The sequence below is a fragment of the Scylla paramamosain genome, chromosome 6 (assembly GCF_035594125.1).
Source record: "Scylla paramamosain isolate STU-SP2022 chromosome 6, ASM3559412v1, whole genome shotgun sequence".
Classification (NCBI taxonomy): Eukaryota; Metazoa; Arthropoda; class Malacostraca; order Decapoda; family Portunidae; genus Scylla; species Scylla paramamosain.
In genome coordinates this window covers 14,953,819-14,972,272 of record NC_087156.1, presented here as the reverse complement: position 1 = coordinate 14,972,272, position 18,454 = coordinate 14,953,819, and the positions used below count along the sequence as shown (strand labels likewise).

General features: G+C 43.4%; 1 protein-coding gene and 1 non-coding gene across 3 annotated transcripts in view; both read left to right on the top strand.

Moving 5' to 3' along the window:
• Positions 1–978: 978 nt before the first annotated feature.
• The window catches only part of LOC135101335 (filaggrin-like), a 71,170-nt gene continuing 53,694 nt past the window's right edge, over positions 979–18,454 (top strand). Inside the window, exon 1 of one of the 2 annotated variants that reach the window (XM_064005182.1) lies at positions 979–1,027. The gene's annotated coding sequence lies outside the window, so the exon portion shown is untranslated. The remainder of the gene's footprint in view (positions 1,028–18,454) is intronic. The other variant, XM_064005189.1, reaches the window with a different exon arrangement.
• On the top strand, positions 6,840–6,911 carry Trnaa-ugc (transfer RNA alanine (anticodon UGC)). The gene has a single exon. It is a non-coding gene; the product is annotated as a tRNA-Ala (tRNA).

Genomic DNA, 18,454 nt, shown 5'->3' with positions numbered 1-18,454 from the left:
AGTCCTGATAACACACAGCTGTACGAGACAAACAAGAAACAGTTTAGTCTCCACCCTGTTCGGTAAAGGATGTGGCCGCCTCAGTTCTAGTCCCCTTCTCCTCTTCCTCCTCCTCCTCCTCCTCCTCCTCTTCCTCCTCCTCCTCCTCTAAGTAAACTACAACAGTTCGATAACACATAAGAAACAGTCTAGTTTCTACCCTGTTCGGTGCTGGACGTGGCCGCCTCAGCATCTAGTCCCCTTCCTCCTCCTCCTCCTCCTCCTCCTCCTCCTCCTCCTCGTCCTCCTGGCTCTTCCTCCTCCTGGTCCTTCTCATATTTCTGCAGGGCTAAAGAACAGACCCACTCCTCCCCTCTGACCTTCTCTCACGTCGGCCACGAACTTTGAGGGAAAAGTGAAATAATTTTAATTTGTTTTGTGTGTATGTGTGTTTGTGCTGAGAACTGCCTGCGTTGCCTACTTCAGTAAAAGTAAGTGTATATGTGTTATCTGTTATTATTGTTATTGTTTTTTTACAGCTGTTCTTGAGATATAGTTCATTTTTGTTATTTGTGTATGTATTTTCTAAAGAGTTTCTGGAAGTCGTGCACTAGACGTGATTAATTTAAGTATGTTTTTTTTTTATTTCACTCATTTTATTAACTTAAATGTCGTGGTTTCTGATCAAGCTTATTAAAAATGGCCTGATGAAATTTTAAAGTGCATTTCTCAATAACATAACTGATAGGAGGAGTGACCAAGCACAGTAAAGACTTATAACCCTCTCTATCTTTATTTCCGACTAGTTGAATTGTCTCGTGTTGATATAATAAAGCCATAGTTTCAGTTACCATAAGCAATTAAAGCCATATATATTGATGCACCAAGCAGATCAATAGACTAAATCAAAAAGTATTCAGACGGGGCGGCCAGTGAAGTGAAAGCCATGAATCCCAAGCAAGGAAAAGCAACTGTAATGTGCATTGGTATTTGTTTCAGGGGCCGCATGCACGTGTGATGTACAGGCGTGAGGGACACATTACTAAAGGTGAGAGTCGCTGGTTTTCCTTCAGCCAAGCAGGTGTCGTAAAAATTTGTAAATGTATTATTGAGGCGAGGAAACACGACGGGGCGTAGTGATAAAAATGGTTGTTGTTGAAGTAAAGGTGGACTTTGAGGAGGAGAAAGGTGTGTGTGTGTGTCTGTGTGTGTGTGTGTGTGTGTGTGTGTGTGTGTGTGTGTGTGTGTGTGTGTGTGTGTGTGTGTGTGTGTGTGTGTGTGTGTGTGTGTGTGTGTCTGCTTCCCTGCCTGGTGATTGCAAGGCATGCGTGGACGGATGGAGCGAAAGAAGGAAAGGAAAGAAGGAATGAAAGTTTTTATTTATTTTTTTTATCAACTATTGTACTCAAGTTTTCCTGCTCTATTAGAAAATACGAGTAAGCTGAATCCTCTCTCTTTCTCTCTCTCTCTCTCTCTCTCTCTCTCTCTCTCTCTCTCTCTCTCTCTCTCTCTCTCTCTCTCTCTCTCTCTCTCTCTCTCTCTCTCTCTCTCTCTCTGTCTCTCTCTCTCTCTCTCGGCCACGCTACTCAGAGACACTCCAGGCATTGAAATAACACTGTCAAGGCACAAGAAAGAAATCTGCATGTCAGTTATCACCGGTTCAGTTTTTTCCCTTTAGATGTGTGTGTGTGTGTGTGTGTGTGTGTGTGTGTGGGAAGAATTCGAGAAGGTCTAAATCGGGTTTCATTTTACCGTTTCTCCATTCGAATGTAAGTGATTTGCCGACTCACTTCAGTAGCAGATCTCATCCCTGTAAGTTTACCTCCCATCTTCTCGCTACTTGGCTCGCCTTCTGAAACGCTCGGGTCTCTTTATTAGTGCTACTTCTAAAGACTACGGAGAGAATTAGGTGGATTCTCGTGATGTTTGTTTTTCGTATATGAAAATACTCCCAAAAAATATTCAGTAACTTCCACCATAGCCAGAATAAATCAAGATAAAGCACTGTAATGTTTAAGTCTACGGACCCTGGCATAAACCGTAAAAAGAACATGTGCCGTTGAAAACAAGCCACGTGTTTCCTTTCTTGTCACTCTGTACGAGGTGCAGGAAGTGGCTGCTGTTGCTGCTGCTGCTGCACTTCCTCAAGCAGCACCTGGCTAGCATCTTAACCCGACATGCCTTTGTTATTTTGTCACCTCAGGAACCACATTGTCTCTTTGGGTAGTATTATCTAACCTGAAGACGTCGTACCGCGATTACAGACTCTAGCGGAACTAGTTGGGTTATTCAAGGTTATATTCCTGATTCTAGGGATAGTTTACAAAGGATTCCGTATTACTAGTGAAATAACATCTATGAGAACACGATTAATCGTCTCTATGGCATTTGAAAACAGTTTTTATGAGAGAACAGATTATTACAGTACTGCATTCCTCAACTACAACGATTCCACATATTTACTGGCCCTTGTATCTTTCATTCCTCAACAGTAAAGTACTTCCTCCCTAGTTCCTTTGATTCTAGCGTGTTATTTCCACTCCGTCCCATCATCCCACCGTCCCAGTCCGTCCCGACGTCAACACCTGCTCCGTTAATCCCGCGTCGGTCCGCTGTGGTCGGTGACGAAGTGATGTACCGCGAGAAGATTGTAATTACCGGCAGTTGAAGGGACGGACAGGGCGGGGCACGAGAACGTGTTGTTGATGTATTAATGTGTGGGAAGGAGGAAGGGAAGGAGGTAGAAGGCGGCATACTGACCCACTCCACTCAATTCTATTCTTTTCCTCTTTCTTTCCCATCGCTGGACCGGTAAAGAGGCGGCGGAGGAAGGGAGGTGGAGGGAGGGAGGAAACGAAGGCTGTCACTGGAAAGAACTAGCGTTCTGTAGATTGTATAAGAAACAAAAGGACCGTTTTATGATATATGTAATGGTAATAAGGTGATGAAAAGGTGAATGAGGCACCGTTTAATATGCAATGTGGTGAATGATGTTGTTAGAGTTTTGTATTGTATAATGTGGTATGATTACGTTACGTTGCATTTTCTTTACTATCTATTCGCTAAATGACAACATAAATCATTTTGCTGTTGATAATTTGCGAGTTTGGTTATGCATGTGTGTATGTGTGTTTGTTTCTAGTCTCTTACTCATCCTTGTCACCATAATTAACTATCATACAAAACTTCAAATATAAACTAAAGATAAAATAGAAGACCCAAAAGAAGCAAACGAAAGAAAAAAAAACGTGTGCAACCATTAGTAATAATAGAAAAAACACGAAATAGTACACAAATTACGCATACAGGTTTCGAAAGTGACCTGATTCCCGCATTGAGACAGTCTGCAGTAGCGCACAACCAAGTAGAAAGGAGGAGGAGAACTACACACTACACCACAGTACACACTCCAGGCCAGATGCAAGACAAGACCGGCCTAAGATTTATCACTGTCTCCTGGTAAAGATAAATCTGTCTCTTCCCGTCAGGCCCTCAGCGTCCGCCTCACTATAGCGTTTTATTGCTCTCCTCCTTTGTTTCCCCCTTCGTAAATTCAACGCTGCCGTCTCGCTCTATATGTGGCAAGTCCATCCCTCCTCCGTCCTTCTGCTGCTGCTACTACTGAGTGTGTGTGTGTGTGTGTGTGTGTGTGTGTGTGTGTGTGTGTGGAGGGGGAAGAAGGAAATGCGTGGTTTTATTTATGGTTTAATGCGTCTTGGGTGTTGTTGTTGTTGTTTTCTATAGTTTTTTTTCTTATGCTTAATGTATTTGTTTTTTTTTATCTTCGCGTTGTTTCGTCATTTTTCTTCTTCTTTTAGTGTAATGTATGATTTAGTTATCCTGTAATCTTGTGGCTAGTCTCCCAACCTGTATATCTGTTTATCTATCTATCTATCTATCTATCTACAGGAGCCACCTCACTCATCTACACTCATAAACACCTACCTCATTATCACAAACAGCCTCGTAAGTGCCAACACTCGCAAGAACATAATAAAAAGAAAACTGCAAGAATCCGCCAGGCCTACACGCGGAATTCCCTGTATAACACATGCCCGACTATTACCACTTATCATCCCTATTACCTGTTCCTTCTTCCCTCTTTTGTGTCCCGTTCTCATCCTCCGTCACTGCCTCCTTCAGTAGTCCTCGGCCTGAGTCCCTCGTCGCCACGTCACTGCCCCGTGCACTGCCGGACGCACTCACCTCAACCTCGCCGGAAGTAGAGGTTTAGTCCACCCCCGCCCCGACCCACTCCATGCTCCGCTCCTCTGGTGGTGCTGGACGGTGGTGAAGGGAAGGGAAGGGAAGGCTCAGGGATGGATTAGAGTGCAGTGACCTCGATGTAAAGGGAGTGTGGTGGTGGTGGTGATGGTGGTGGTTGTGGTGTTGGCCGTGCTAATCAGTTAACACAAGGTGACGCTTCGTGCTTCTCTCCTCTTCCCCCCTCCCTGTAAATCACTGTCAGGTGTAGGTTATAGTTTACGATTCAATGTACGTGATTCTCGTCCAGTTTTCAGCTCAGCCAACCTTTTTATTTCTCGTGTTTTGTCTTTACTTTTTTTCATATTCTTGTTTATTTATCAGGAGAGTTGTTGCATCTGTGTTGATACCATGATTTTACCTTCTTGTTTTCGTTTAGATTTTCGTAGTAGGAGTAATGATGAAGAAAGTATACGTTACTGTTAAGTATGTCTATTACTAACTATATCAATACAGATAATACTCGCATTTCACTTTCCACTCCCTTTTTATTTGTATTTTACTTTCTTAATCTTTCCGTGGTTGACAAAATCGCGGTCAAATCTTAAATATTTACTCATGTCATTCATACATTTTTTATTTTTTCACCACAACGGAACAAAGAAAAAGTTACAATAAAACTGTGTCTCAATGGAAGTGTCTGCATTCTTGTTTGACGTAATGTTTGGGGCGTGTTCTTATTCCGGCACTAAAGTTTATTAACACAACAGCACGTAGTTTTGTTTCTCTCTCTCTCTCTCTCTCATCTCTCTCTCTCTACTCTCCTCTCTCTCCTCGTCTCTCTCTCTCCTCTCTCTCTCTCTCTCTCTCTCTGCTCGTTTTCTGATCTTACTTTCCCTGTCTATAAGAGAGTAAGTCTTAGATCTTAATGCTCATAAGGTTCCCACGATACTCTCCCACTCCTAATTTAGATTCACATAGTCTTAGTCTCAAAATATTCATGAGCTTCACGCAGTAGTATGAGTAATTTTATTCATGTGACGGTAAATCAAATACATAGTTACAAAAAAAATATGAATAAACTTTACGTTACATTATGGAATATTTCGTTAATTCCTTTCCTAATCAAGATACGAAGAAAGTTCCGATCTTAAAATACCCTTGAGCTTCACGCGACTTTACGAAGTTCCGATCTAACAAAAATAATTTGATAAATCAGTCACAGCATGGCTTCACGAAGCCATGACAAACAAGTTTCTCTTGCCTGACAAACTTGTTAAGTTTTTACAGTAAAGTGTACGAGGCAGTAGATAATGGTGATAGTTATGATATCTTATATCAGGACTTCAGTAAAGCATTTGATTACGTACCCCATCAAAGGCTCCTGAGAAAGGTTAGGGCACACGGGATAGATGGGAAGATGTTAGGCTGGATAGGGTCATGGCTTAGTGACAAGCGACAAAGAGTTGTAATAAACGGCTCGAAATCTGAGTGGGGTCATGTAATTAGTGGGGTGCCACAGGGATCAGTATTAGGGCCATTGTTATTTCTAATATATATCAGTGACTTGAATAGTGGAATTAGTAGTGATGTTAGTAAATTTGCGGATGACACAAAGATAGGTAGATTAATTAGGGTCAGAATCGGATGCCATCGCCTTGCAGGCAGATATTTATAGAATGAACGAATGGACGGATAGATGGCAAATGCAATTCAATATCAATAAATGCAAAGTACTTAGCGTAGGTAGAGGAAACCCACACAGTAGGTACACATTAAACAACCAAACTCTGGTAGATACAGGGTACGAGAAAGATTTAGGAGTTATAGTTAGCTCTGAATTCCGTTTAGGGAAACAATGCATAGAAGCCAGAAACAGGGCAAATAGGGTACTAGGATTAATTTTTAGGAGTGTTAAAAGTAGAAGGCCGGAAGTAATATTAAAGTTATACTTGGCGCTGGTCAGACCTCATCTAGACTACGCTGTGCAGTTCTGGTCCCCACATTACAGGAAAGATATAGGTCTATTAGAATCAGTACAGAGGAGAATGACTAAAAGGATACAGGGGGTGAGGAGTATTCCTTACGAGGCGAGATAGAAGTTGTTAAATTTACATTCTTTAGAAAGACGTAGATTAAGAGGGGACCTGATAGAAGTCTTTAAGTGGTATAAGGGTTATAACAAGGGGGATGTAGGCAAAATTCTAAGGATCAGCAACCAGGGTAGAACAAGAAATAACGGGTTCAAGCTTGAAAAATTTAGGTTTAGGAAGGAGATGGGAAAAAATTGGTTCTCAAATAGAGTGGTAGATGAGTGGAACGGACTCAGTAATAATGTTGTTAGTGCTAGGACACCTAGAGAGCTTTAAGAGAAGATTAGAAAGGTTTATGGATGGCGATAATAGATGGAAATAGGTAAGTATATTTCATACAGGGACTGCCACGTGTAAGCCTGGTCGTTTCTTGCAGCTTTCCTTATTTCTTATGTTCTTATGTTCTTATGATCTCAAAATACCCTTGAGCTTCACGCAACATTACAAAGAAAGTTCCAATCTCAAAATACCTTTGGGCTTCATGCAACATTATGAAGAAAGTTCTGATTTGAAAATACACATGAGCTTCATGCAACATTACGAAGAAAGTTCGCTCTCAAGTTAGGGGGTGTAGCTCAGTGGTAGAGCGTTCGCTTTGCGTGTGAAAGGCCCCGGGTTCGATCCCTGGCACCTCCACAAGGGGATGTAGCTCAAATGGTAGAGCGCTCGCTTAGCATGTGAGAGGTACGGGGATCGATACCCCGCATCTCCAAATTTTTACAGGGACGTGTAAGCCTGGTCGCTTCTTGCAGCTTCCCTTATTTCTTATATTCTTAAATACCCATGAGTTTCACGCAACATTACGAAGAAAGTTTCGATCTCAAAACACTCATGAGCTTCACCAAACGTTACGAACCTTTCTCCTTACTCAACACATAACTAAGACAGAAATACAAGCTCCACGCAACATTACGAATCATTTCACTCATTTAACCTATAATTAAGACGAAAAAATAAGCTTCAGGCAACATTATGAAGCATTTCACTCATTTAGCGCCTAATTATGGCAGAAAATAAGCTTCACGGAACATTACCTGTCACTTCACTAATTCACCGACTAATTAAGACAGAAATAAAGCTTTAACTAACATATCTATAAGCTTCAGGCAATGTTACGGGTTACTCGGCGCCTAATTACCTCGCGTGGGCGTCGCCGGTGTAAAGGCGCCGCATGTGTGCCAAGACGCGGTGCCCCTCCCCCGTCTCTCTCTCTCTCGCAGGCGTCGTAAACATAATTAAGGAGAAAAAAAAAAGGAGGGTCGCCGTTTGGATCTTCCCGCGTGTCCCTTCTCGTGTCCTTGATGGCGGTGAGTAAATAATGTCCCTTCCCATACCTTCCTTCTCTCTCTCTCTCTCTTCCCTTTTTTCCCAATCTTTTTTCTTTTTTTTTATCATTTTCGTTCCCTTCGTGTTGTCTTCTGGTCTTTCTCTTACCCTCTTCAGTTTTCTTCTCTGTCCTTTCTTTCCTCTATTCGTGTTTTTTTTTCTTTTCTTTCCTTCCTCCATATTTAGTATTTTTATCCCTCCTTTTTCTTTTCGTTTCTTTTTTTTTTTTTATCCTAATATTCCTGTTTTTTCCTCCCTTTCCTGCTCTCTCTCTCTCTCTCTCTCTCTCTCTCTCTCTCTCTCTCTCTCTCTCTCTCTCTCTCTCTCTCTCTCTCTCTCTCTCTCTCTCTCTCTCTCTCTCTCTCTCTCTCTCTCTCTCTCTCTCTCTCTCTCTCTCTCTCTCTCTCTCTCTCTCTCTCTCTCTCTCTCTCTCTCTCTCTCTCTCTCTCTCTCTCTCTCTCTCTCTCTCTCTCTCTGTGTGTGTGTGTGTGTGTGTGTGTGTGTGTGTGTGTGTGTGCAGTCATTAGTTCTTTTCTTTGTGTTCCTCCTCCTGCTGCTCCTCCTCCTGCTGCTCCTCCTCCTCCTCCTCCTCCTCCTCCTCCTCCTCCTCCTCCTCCTCCTCCTCCTCCTCCTCCTCCTCCTCCTCCTCCGTCGCAGGGGTTTGTCTCTTACCGTCCTTTTTATGTTACGTGACGTCACTTCCGCCACCTGTAGGAAGTGACGTGAGCGTTAACGTGTACCGGCTATGCAGCACACACACACACACACACACACACACACACACACACACACACACACACACACACACACACACACACACACTATTTTTCCAGTCTTACATTCACCAATACTGAGAAAAAAATACTAGTCGGTGAAATAAGAGGCAAAAAATACAGTTTTCCGCTTCAGAGAGAGAGAGAGAGAGAGAGCGAGAAGGGTGTTGGTAAATGGCAGCTCCTCATCCGATCGCTGGTGTGAAAGAGTATACGGGAGGCGCAGATTTCCAAACACCCATAGCAGAAGACACACTCGCAAACTGTCACCTTATATGACGGAGGAGTAGAGAAGGCGGGAAGGAGACGGAGCAGAGGGGCGTGGCTGCGAGTGGCGTGTGGGAGGAAAGAGAAGGGAAGTATAGTACGGAGGAGGAAAGAGTGTGATGAGGCAACGCGGAGGAAAAGGAGGAATAGACGTACAGCAGGAGACCTAAAGCGATTGTTCTTCAGTAGGAAAAGAAAATGACAAAAATTACCGTCTTTTATGCCGTAATAAGGAAGTGAACGGGAAAATAATGAAAGGAAAGGTTGGGAATAAATAGAAAAGTAAGAGAAGTAAGAGAGAGTGAAGGGAGGCGAGGAAAAGAAATGCCGTAGTAAGAATAAAGAGGCGAAAGGGAAAGGAATGCAAGGAAAGATTGAGAATAAGTAGAAAAATAAGAGAGGTGAAGAAGAAGTTACCGGAAGAAGTAGGAGTGTAGGGAGGCGAGGAAAAGAAATGCAGTAGTAAGAATGAAAAGACGAAAGGGAAAGAATGGAAGGAAGAGACATGAAATAAGTAGAAAAAATAAGAGTTACAATTCAAGAGTTACCGGAAGAAGCATGAGTGTAGGGAGGTGAGGAAAAGAAATGCCAAGCTAAGCCAGGCCAGAGAGGGAGAAAGTTTAGCGCCTTGAGGTAGAGTCGACGAACTCGTAGGTCTTGGTATGTCTGGGTCCCTTGGGAGGAGGTTACCAGGCGGGCAGGAAGTGAAGGGATTCTTGGAAGAGAAGGAATAGGAAATGGGAAGTGGAAGAATGGGAAATAAGCAGGTAATGATGGTGGAATGGAATGAAAAGTTACTGAATGCCAGATTTGATTTGCAGGGAAGTGTTTTACTGTGTGGAAATTGGCTGTTGAACGGTAGAACGGGAAAAAATACTTAATCTGTAGGGAAAATAAGGGAAGGGTTCCGAATATGACAACATGAAAAGTTGCTGAATGCCAGATTTGATTCGTAGTAAAGTGTTTTACAGCGTGGAAATTGAAGGACATTGAAATCATTGGCATTGTGGAATTTTACGGTAGGACAGGAAACAATTACTCATTCTGTATGAGAAGGAAGGAAAGGATTTTGACTTTACTTTTTTTTTTATTAGCAGTGAGGTACAAGTTTATTTTAGATAGCTAAGTATAAAGAAAATAAACTAGGTAATTAACCCCTTATCTTTTAACAACAAGATATAAACTGATCCAAAAAGACTAAACCCATATGGAACTAAAAGCAAAAGAGGCGAGTTTATATTTAGGAGAGGACAAACAGAAAATTCACTCGTCACCAGATGAAAACTCCATGTAGCTTTGTCATTTCCTCATTATTAACTTTTCCCGTCAGTACGTTGCGTCATGACTTTCTCCCTCTCCCCGATCCCCGAGAAAGACGCGACACGGTCAGTTCTCTCCGCTAAAAAGTGTGTTATGACAAGCCTCCCAACGACGGATCAACCAGCCTTGCCTCCCCTCCCCTCGCCTCGCCTCGCCCAGTCCCGCCCGGCCTGTCTCGTCTCGCTGTCTGGCCTCGCTTCGCCCTGTCTCCCTCACACGTTCACTGGACACCTACTCATGGCTATAACACTTCTAATTGCATCACAGAAGACGAGAGTTCGTTGATTTCTCCCATTACCAGACACGATTTGTTGTTGTGAGTCAAACACCTGAAACTGAGTCACGATTAGTTACGAAAGCAGATACTTCATGATGTCACTCGCTCTTGTTGTACGTCATCGTTAAAGCGTGGTAGCAGGTGTGGCTGTAATACAACGTTAAGTTAAGTAATACAAATAGCACCAGTGACTCCTCGACCGTGTCTTGTGTTGTCTCCCTCGCTACGTACTCGTGCAGTTTGTCAAAGGAAAGATTGGAGTGGAAACAGGCGGAAGAGCTATAGGTGTGATTGTAATACTAGAGTAGGTTAAGTAATACAAGCAGCATCAGTGATTCCGCGGCCGTCTCTTGTGGTCGCTTCCTACACTACCTACTCGTGTATTTTGTCGCATGAAAGGTTGAAGCGGAAGCAAACGGAAAAGCTGCAGATGTGGTTGTAATACTAGAGTAGGTGAAGTAATACAAGCAGCATCAGTGATTCCTCAGCCGTGTCTCGTGCTCGTCTCCCTCACTACGTACTCGAACATTTGTCACAGGAGAGGAAGTCTCGGAGACAGACAGAAAAAAATTGAGTTCCAGTACGTGATATGAAAACGAGGACACGTACTGCGTAGAAGAAAAGAACGGCTGCGTCAGATACGAAAAAGGAGAGTTACTGAAGTGAATGTAGTCTCTTAATGTGTTAAATACATAGAAGGAAGGTCTTAAGTATACCCAGTGTTGTCTTGTGTCTTCTCCTACAGTACATAGAAGGAAGGTCTTAATTAAGTGTAGCTAATGTGCCTCGTGTCCTCTTTTATAGTGCTAGATTCCTCATGCCACTTAAACAATCTAATGGAAAGCTTTACACTTATTTCAATTAAAGGAATATTATATTGCGGACTAAAAAGGGAAGTTTTTTAAGTAAATATACAGTAGCTTATCCACATTTCCTGTGCATCTCTCTGGCTACTCATATGAACTTCACAGAATTAATGGGAAGTTATACACAGGAAGAACACGTGATTTAAGCAAAAGAATAAAAGATAACTTAAAAAAAAGTTTTCTTAAGTTTGAGGACGTGGTTTGATAACAGTTTTCTATCGGTACTTAGATACACCAATACAAAAATATCAGTGCAAAGTTACATACAAACAAAGGAAAGTAATGAAGAGAGTAAAACAACATACGTAGATGAATTACGTAAGCAGTCCCTCACCCCCAAGACTCTTCCTCTAATCCAGGGAAGGGAAGGGAAGGGAAGAGAAGTCGGCAAACACAGGAAGTTGGGGTTTTATTTTTTTAGCCTTGGAGGAAAAATACGCAGGTTTGTATAGGTGTATTTTAGAAGTATTTTGTCACGTGTCCTGCCTTGAGAATTTCCCGCTCCATTGTGCAGGGAATTACTGAGAGAGAGAGAGAGAGAGAGAGAGAGAGAGAGAGAGAGAGAGAGAGAGAGAGAGAGAGAGAGAGAGAGAGAGAGAGAGAGATGGGGAGAGAGAGAGAGAGAGAGAGAGAGAGAGAGAGAGAGAGAGAGAGAGAGAGAGAGAGAGAGAGAGAGAGAGAGAGAGAGAGAGAGAGAGAGAGAGAGGGCGGGGGGGGAAAGGTAGACGTAGACAGACATACAGGTAGACACAGAGACAGAAACAACCAGACAGACGGACAGGTGTCAGATGAGTAGATATGCGGGGAGAGAGAGAGAGAGAGAGAGAGAGAGAGAGAGAGAGAGAGAGAGAGAGAGAGAGAGAGAGAGAGAGATTGTCGTGTGTGTGTGTGTGTGTGTGTGTGTGTGTGTGTGTGTGTGTGTACGTATGTGTTTTATGTCACCCATCGTGGCTTTATTTTTAATTCGAGGTCATAAGATTTTTCATTCCTCTCACTCTGTCGACGAAAGAGAGAGAGAGAGAGAGAGAGAGAGAGAGAGAGAGAGAGAGAGAGAGAGAGAGAGAGAGAGAGAGAGAGAGAGAGAGAGAGAGAGAGAGAGAGAGAGAGAGAGAGAGAGAGAGAGAGAGAGAGAGAGAGAGAGAGAGAGAGAGAGAGAGAGAGAGAGAGAGAGAGAGAGAGAGAGAGAGAGAGAGAGAGAGAGAGAGAGAGAGAGAGAGAGAGAGAGAGAGAGAGAGAGAGAGAGAGAGAGAGAGAGAGAGAGAGAGAGAGAGAGAGAGAGAATACACGTCATCAGGTTCGTTGACTTGAGCTCATCCACTTTCACCCTACCTGACCTCTCTCTCTCTCTCTCTCTCTCTCTCTCTCTCTCTCTCTCTCTCTCTCTCTCTCTCTCTCTCTTACTTCCTCATTCATTTGTCTATCTCGTATCCACCTTAATTTATTCGTAACCTCCTCTGCACTCTCTTTTATTATATGTTTTCTTACTACCCACTTTGTTTTCCGTTGTTATTCATTTCCTTCCGTTTGTTTTATTAGAGTTATTCTTACCAGAGAGAAAGAGAGATAAAAAGAGAGAGAGACTCGTGAAGACACTGAAATAGTTTACATCTCATGACCGCACAAAAAAAAAAAAAATAATAATAAAATAAAATATAACTTCAATAATTATCAGGGCGTGAAACCACACACTTCTGAGAGGCGCCTCCACTAATTAAATTCGTGAATAAGGAAAAAAAATTAAATATCTTGTGAAATTAGGGGAAAAAACTACAGAGAGAGAGAGAGAGAGAGAGAGAGAGAGAGAGAGAGAGAGAGAGAGAGAGAGAGAGAGAGAGAGAAAGGCATAGATTTGAGCCCCCCACTTACATACAAGACTCTCTTTAACCCTCGCCTCTCCTTTGCCACGACTCACATTTGCATACTTTCTCTCAGAACTTCACGAAGAGACTCAGCCCTCCACAGCTTAGCCAAGACTTGGTGCTTAGAGTCATTGTTCCTCCTTTCCCTCATTTTCCGCCTTCTTGTTATTCCTTTCTTGCCTCCCCACCCTTTCTCTCTCTCTCTCTCTCTCTCTCTCTCTCTCTCTCTCTCTCTCTCTCTCTCTCTCTCTCTCTCTCTCTCTCTCTCTCTCTCTCTCTCTCTCTCTCTCTCTCTCTCTCTCTCTCTCTCTATGTTGATCTTTATCTCTACTTGCTTACTACTGCGTACATTTCCGCCTTGTCTTGAAAATTGTTCTCCTTTTGGTTTGATTTGGTTTTGCGTGTCCGTCTTGTTGTCTTTTCCTCTTCTCTCTTTCTCCTTCTCAGTTTTCTTTTTCTTTTTTCCTACTACTTCTCATCTTCCTCGACCTTTGCTGCTGCTACTACTACTACTACTACTACTACTACTACTACTACTACTACCAACACCACCACCACTTGATTTTTTCTTCTACTTCATTTCTACCTTTCACCTTTTTTTTTCCTAACCATTACCTTCCATCTACTCTTAAAACCTTCACTTGCCTCCTCCTCCTCCTCCTCCTCCTCTTCCTCCTCCTCCTCCTCCTCCTCCTCCTCCTCCTCCTCCTCCTCCTCTAGGTACTTTTTCTTGTGTTTTAAGGTCGCGTAAATTTCCCCTTTTTTGCACATAAGGGTGACATTTCAGATTAGTTCTCCCTCATTTTGCGCCATAGAGTCTTGGGGCCAGCATTTACCATCGCAGCCACCAGAGGGAGATGGCTGCTGATTAAAGGGTTGGTTGGTAATTACTGCAGTACTGGTAGTGGTAGTAGTACTGGTAGAAAGTAGATAAAAAGGACTAGCGGCTGTAGACAAGGTAGTAATGGTTGTAGTTGGAGGAAGAATAGTAGTAGTGGTAGAAGAAAGTAAGAGATAAAAAGTCATAGTGGTTCTAGAGAATGGTAGTCGTAGTAGTAAGTTGGAGGGAGATTAGTACTGGTAGTAGTAGTAGTAGTAGTAGTAGTAGTAGTAGTAGTAGTAGTAGTCGAGTAACAGTAGTGGTGGTAGTAGTTATAGCAGTAGTAGTAGTAGAAGTAGTAGTAGTAGTCGTAGTCGTAGTAATAGTAGTGATGGTAGTGGATGTAGTTGTAAGAAGAGGAGGAGATTGTGGAAAGAGTGTGTAGGTATAGTAGTAGTAGTAATAGTAGTAGTAGTAGTAGTAGTAGTAGTAACAATAATAGTAGCGGTCACTCGTTTTTATAGTAGCAGCAGGTACGTACAGCGAGTGATAGTGGAAGTGAATGTAAGTATAATAGTATTCAATGGAGTTTTTGTGGCAGGGTGTGGGAGGTGGCGGTGGTCAGCATGGTGGTGATGGTGGTGGTAGTGGCGACTAAGCTGTTGTAGTTACCGTACGCGAACACAAACAGACTGGTAGTACAAGTAGGTAAGGATCAAATTGTAGTTGTAGTGGTGGTAGTAGAGGTAGTGAAGACAGATGGTTGCGGTGGAAGGGATAGTGAAGACAGCTGGTGGTGGTGATGGTGGTGGTGGTGGTGGTGGTGGAGGCAGGTGGTGGCGAGGGGAGTCACAACAAGCAAGGCTGCAGAACAGGAAACCCAGCGATGGAGACTGATAGTACTGAGACGAGGAGAGAGAGAGAGAGAGAGAGAGAGAGAGAGAGAGAGAGAGAGAGAGAGAGAGAGAGAGAGAGAGAGAGAGAGAGAGAGAGAGAGAGAGAATTAGACAGATAGACAGACAGACAGACAGACAAAGAGACGGAGAAAGAGACGCAAACAAAACATAGATAAACAGAAAAAGACAGACAGACACTCACACAGAAAACAGACACACAGAATACTAGAGACAAGCAATAAAACAGACAGACAGACAGACAGAAAGACAAAAAAAAGACTATACAGCTCAACAGAAAAGAACACAAAACGAAAAATCTGTAGGAACATCCAATACCGCCCCCCCCCATACACACACACACACACACACACACACACACACACACACACACACACACACACACACACACACACACAGCACACAGCAACCTATCACCCAGTCTGACTCACTCTTGCTCGCGCGTCATCCACCTCAGCCGGTTTGCGCAGTGCCCTTTGCGAGGTGGCGAGACATTGCAGTGCGGGGAGGGCAGAGCTGAGCAGGAAAAGGTTCGCTTGCACGGATTTCAAACTCCTTATGACAAAGTAACCGACGCGGGACTGAAACAGGCTTTGGACGTCAACATTCCTCTCTCTCTCTCTCTCTCTCTCTCTCTCTCTCTCTCTCTCTCTCTCTCTCTCGGGGATGAGGAATAGCCTACATATTTCGGGTTTCCACAGGCAGGTTTGTTAGGTACTGAGGGTACAGGCAGGTGGGTAGGTCCGTAGACGGACTTTCCTTGTACAGAGTGTAGGCTGTGTCCAGTGAAGGGCGTGGTGAGGGTGTGTGATTCTCTCTCTCTCTCTCTCTCTCTCTCTCTCTCTCTCTCTCTCTCTCTCTCTCTCTCTCTCTCTCTCTCTCTCTCTCTCTCTCTCTCTCTCGTTCGCTTTCACCTGAAATAAGAAATAAGGCATGATAGGTTGAAGGGCACGATGGTGGTGGTGGTGGTGGTGATGGTGGTGGTGGTGATTTTGTCGTAGCTTACTTTCAAGACGCTTTATTTTTTTGTGCGTGTGTGTGTCATCCCGTGAGGCAAATGACTTCTTGTGTAGTAGAAGTAGTAGTAGTAGTAGTAGTAGTAGTAGTAGGAGGAGGAGGAGGAGGAGGAGGAGGAGGAGGAGGAGGAGGAAGAAATTGGCCAGCTACTCAAAATTTATAATTCTCTTTTCTGGAAATGGAATATTGTGCGCTTTCTCTCTCTCTCTCTCTCTCTCTCTCTCTCTCTCTCTCTCTCTCTCTCTCTCTCTCTCTCTCTCTCTCTCTCTCTCTCTCTCTCAGTTTTCTTAACACGTAAAAGTAGTAGCAGTAATAGCAATAGAAATAGAAGAAGAAGAAGTAGTCTTAGTAGTAGCAGTAGTAGTAGGAGGAGGAGGAGTAATAGGGTTAATGATTGATTGCGTCGTCAACCCTGTGAACTAGTAAGAGAAACCTCCATCACGAGGCAATACGTGCTATGGCTGGGAAACTTTCCTCTCCTATAAATTTCTACATCACACGGAGATTAAAGAGTGATGCGTAGTAGAGGCGTGCGTGAGAGAGAGAGAGAGAGAGAGAGAGAGAGAGAGAGAGAGAGAGAGAGAGAGAGAGAGAGAGAGAGAGAGAGAAGGGAGAAAGGTAACCGAAGAAAGGCAGAAGGGGAAAGAAAGAGTTAAGTAAGAAGAGAAGAAGGAAGAAGGGAGGGAGGAATGGAAGAAGCTCAGATGAGATGAGAATTAAGTAGGGAGAAGAGGTGGGAGGAAAAATAAAGCTAAGTAGAAAGAGGAGAATGAGAAAAAAAAAACAAGAGAAGAAGAATACGACAAAGAATAGCATTAAACAGGAAGGAAAGAAGGATGAAACAAAAGGTGGGGCAGGAAAGGAAACGAGTTGAGTAAGTAGGAGGGGAGGGATGGAGGGAAGGAGGAGGAAGAGAAGATGTAAGGCTCGGGTTCCATCAGCATAACCCAACACTCGCTCATCCTCCAAAGAATGCAAGAGTAACGACCAAACAGCCTCGGGGACCTGCTGTTTTTTTTTTTTTCTTCTTTTTCTCCCGCCTTTAATTGACCTTGACTTTGAACTGAAGAGGAGAAGGCGGCGAGGTGGCGAACGATGGACCATATTCTGAAACAGTCTTGCGGCGCACCTCCACTACATTAAAGGCTATAGCTGAAGTTACACGGGATTTTTTGGGGACGTTTTTATGGTTCTAGTGAGACATTGATAAGATTTCTACGTTATTAACAGAAGAAACACTTTCAAAGTCCTTAGTCGAAGCCATACACGGATTTTGAAGAATGTTCTTATGGTTCTAATGACAGAACAGGAGAAACGCTCTTTAGAAGGCTCTAGTTAAAGTGGCAAGGCTTTTTAAGGGTGTTTCATAGTGTTAGTAACAGATTAACAAGATTTCTACATTATCATCAGGAGAAACAGTCGTGAGAACCCGGCTAATCATCTCTGTGGCCTTTGAAGATTATCGTGATGAGGGAACAAAGTGTCTCTGAATGTGGACCTATGAGCGAGAAGAGTACATGTCCTTCAACTCTCTTCTTGATAGCACGATAAGACGTTGCATAATATACTCGTACATAGTAGTAGTAGTAGTAGTAGTAGTAGTAGTAGTAGTAGTAGTAGTAGTAGTAGTAGTAGTAGTTGTTGTTGTTGTTGTTGTTGTTGTTGTTGTTGTTGTACGGACTGTAGAGCGATTACGGTGGTTACGAATAGCAAGATATACATTGTAGTTACACTTGATGGTGTGAAAGTATTTTACTACCTCGAAGTTAGACACAGTACCGCTTAAGACTGACAGTGATAGTAATGCAGTAATGTTCCACGCTCACTTCACTCATCCCCTGATAGTTTATACCTTAACCAATTCACTTTTTTTTTTTTTAGCCAGTATAAAAAAAGTAAAGATTAAGCAGGCGATATAAAGATTCAAGGCAAATTAGAAGCGTGTAGGGAGAGGGAGAGGGAGCTTATGTCGTAAGATATAGCAAGAAGAAAAGGTGTGGTCAGTAGTGAGAGATGAGAAAGAGAGAGAGGGAGGAGGCGGGGATGTGTTGGACGTGTATTGAAGGGAGGGAGTGAGGAGGTAATAATAATGTGCCGGCAGTGAGGAGGAAGAAGGGAGAGAAAGGGAGGGAGGGAGGAGGCGTAGAGACGGAAGGAGAAATGCATTAGGCGAGATAGTATTGAGAAAGGGACGGAGGAAGAGGAAGAGAGAAAGGGAGAGGAACTGGGTGGGTGTGGTAGTTAGAGAGAGAGAGAGAGAGAGAGAGAGAGAGAGAGAGAGAGAGAGAGAGAGAGAGAGAGAGAGAGAGAGAGAGAGAGAGAGAGAGAGAGTTGTGTTGACTCGTGTTTCTCTTACCTCCAAGCCAGTCCTCATCCTCAACTCCCTGAAACAGAAACAGCTGACGGTGGTGGTACTGGAGTGTCGGCCTGTCTGTGTCTGCCTCGGGTTCCGCTCTGCTTCACAAGGGGAGCGCCGTGTCCTCCTGCAGGGGCGGGCGAGGCATTATTGACCAGCACCCTGCGTGAGGAAGCGAGGGGAAGCTACGAGTCATTAGTCGAGGAGGAAGTAATGGTGATGGGTCTTGGTTGGGCTTTTTATCTGCATTGTGTTTTTTGTTGGCGTTCATTAAAGGGAGTAAGGGAGTAGTGCATTGTTGCGTGCTGGTATGTGAGAGAGTTTTCATGCTGCATTTTAAAGGGGAGTTAAGGGTTCTGAGTCTTTACTGGTGCCCTCAAATCA